At 39.5% G+C, this 2,291-nt stretch overlaps 1 long non-coding RNA gene across 1 annotated transcript; it reads left to right on the top strand.

Moving 5' to 3' along the window:
* The first annotated feature begins 549 nt into the window (after window positions 1–549).
* LOC108524491 (uncharacterized) lies at window positions 550–1,908 on the top strand. The gene is made up of 2 exons (XR_001884064.1): window positions 550–842; window positions 1,220–1,908. It is a non-coding gene; the product is annotated as an uncharacterized LOC108524491 (long non-coding RNA).
* Window positions 1,909–2,291: the final 383 nt, after the last annotated feature.

The raw sequence follows: 2,291 nt of genomic DNA, 5'->3' as shown, positions 1-2,291 counted from the left end.
GAGAAATCTGAGGGGTTGGTTTTGCTGTCTCATGGATGGCAAATATGGAGAAGGCAGAAGCACAGGCAAGAAAAAGGAGTAAATATTTATGTGGCTAAAAAAGCACCAATGGATATAATTTAAAAATCTTTCACACAGTTTGACTAGTTTGTTTAGGGTAAGAGTTGGAAACAGGACTGGGAAGTCTAGATTGGCACAGTTAAGAAGGGCCTCGAATGCTAGGTGTTGGTCCTCAGTTGTGGGTGGTAGGGGGACAGCATATGTCACTAAATGTCACTGAGCATTTGTGAGCTTGAGTAGAACCATGTTGTAGGCCCTATGTCTGATGGTGGTATAAGATGGACTGGAAGACGCAGCCACTGGAAAGAGCTGTTAGGGGAGCACAGGAGAAGTAATAAAGCCCTGCACGTGGTGGCCTCAATGAATATAGAGAGAAGGGAACAGATGTCAGAGACACTGCAGAAGCCGAATCCATAGGCCTTAGGAATTAACGAAGTGGGAGGGAAGGAAGGGGGAAATCTTACGTAAATCCACACTTGACTTTTCAGTTAGCAACTTCATGTATATATTTGTTTTGAAAAAGTGTAGGTTATCAACTTTATGTTCTGTTAATAATTGGGTATGAAACAAAATTCTGACCTCTCTGACTTTCCTAGTAGAATATGATTTTAAATGTTTATATGCCTTTATCTTGATTTTTTTCCCCCTCCAAACAGTTCCCTGACCAGGCAACACAGCTGAAATGGAATGTTCAGTTTTGCTTGACGATCCCTCCCAGCGCACCACCAATTGCACCTCCTGGGACGCCTGCTGTGGTGCTGAAATCCAAAATGCTATTTTTTGTAAGTACCACCCAGCATCTGTGCATGTACAGAGCTTCTGAGGAGAAAGCCACGTGATAATAGAGCAACTTTTGGATAACTGCATAAATTATCTTTTGTTGCCAAATAGAGCCCAGGATTCCTTAATTGTCAGCGTAGATGTCATGACATCCTGGTTCCTTTAGTAATAAACAGAAATTTATTGAACCAGGTAATTGTGTAGCACAGTTGCATCTTAACCATAATATTCAGTTGTTTGTCACTTTTCTTGTCATGTGTGATTTTCTTTTGCTTGCTTATCTTAATCTGAAAGTATAGTAAATGATAGTACCTTTGATACATTTAGACAGATGTTTTATGATGTTTTTATTCTCTTTGTGTGTGTTGTGTGTATACAGCTTCAACTAACTCAGAAAACATCGGTCCCTCCCCAAGAACCTGTTAGTATTATAGTTCCAATCATTTATGACATGGCTTCAGGTACAACCCAGCAGGCAGACATTCCCAGACAGCAGAACTCTTCTGTTGCTGCTCCCATGATGGTCAGCAACATTCTGAAGAGGTTTGCAGAGATGAATCCACCACGACAAGGTACATGACCAGTAGAAAATATTTTATTGCATAGATGTTATAAAAGTTCTTTTGAGAGACACCCCTTTCTCCTCTTCTCTTCTCCCTCCTTACCTACTCTACCACCCAGTCATTGCAGTAGAGGTCTGGTTACTGTGGCCCTCTTAATGTCTGCCTGTCGCTTTCTTCCTTTCTCACTGGTTCTTCATTTTTGTCCATTTCTCTGCTGCCTGGACTTTTTGTTAGTGATTTACTTACTATTGGGACTGACCCAGTTGCTAATGCCAGAAGCTTGTATTTATAGCACACATTGCCACAAAGACCTAGGTTAGGATGATAGAACTTTCCATGGCTGTGAATTCCTGCCCTACCATCAATCCCTGCCACTCTGTACATCACAAAGTTGAAATGCATGTTGGTTTCTCATATTTCATGGTTCAATCATGAATAGAAGAATATTATTAAAAGTTCTGTATCTTCTAAATGTTTTGTGAAGAATAAAAGCTGATACAAATGGCATTACTGCTTTTTTGGGCTTCTTATATAAGTGTCAGGTGGGTGCAAGTGAAGCTTTTCACCATGTGCACAATGAAGCTCTCAAACTGAACATTTCCGAGGAAACCAGAATGTTTCTAGAAAGATAAACAAGGTCCCTGCAATACTGGAGTAGCCTTCACTTAACACGTAACTCCTGGCAGTGCTAAATTTGCGGTTGCGAAATACAAAGCTCAGCCAAGAGAACTTTTCTTCCATTTTGCTCATTTCTAATATTAAGGAAATTTAAATTTAAAATTTGCTTATTTGTAACATTAAGGAAGTTCTCTGTATCTCTCTGTTTAGAATAGTTAAATAACAATTATGTTTTTAAATGAGGGAAAGTTGTTCTCTGAAACATTTTTA

This window comes from Rhinopithecus bieti, unplaced genomic scaffold, assembly GCF_001698545.2.
Source record: "Rhinopithecus bieti isolate Rb0 unplaced genomic scaffold, ASM169854v2 scaffold_83958, whole genome shotgun sequence".
Classification (NCBI taxonomy): Eukaryota; Metazoa; Chordata; class Mammalia; order Primates; family Cercopithecidae; genus Rhinopithecus; species Rhinopithecus bieti.
Note: the sequence above shows the minus strand (reverse complement) of the source record. Positions and strands in the feature narration are given on the sequence as shown.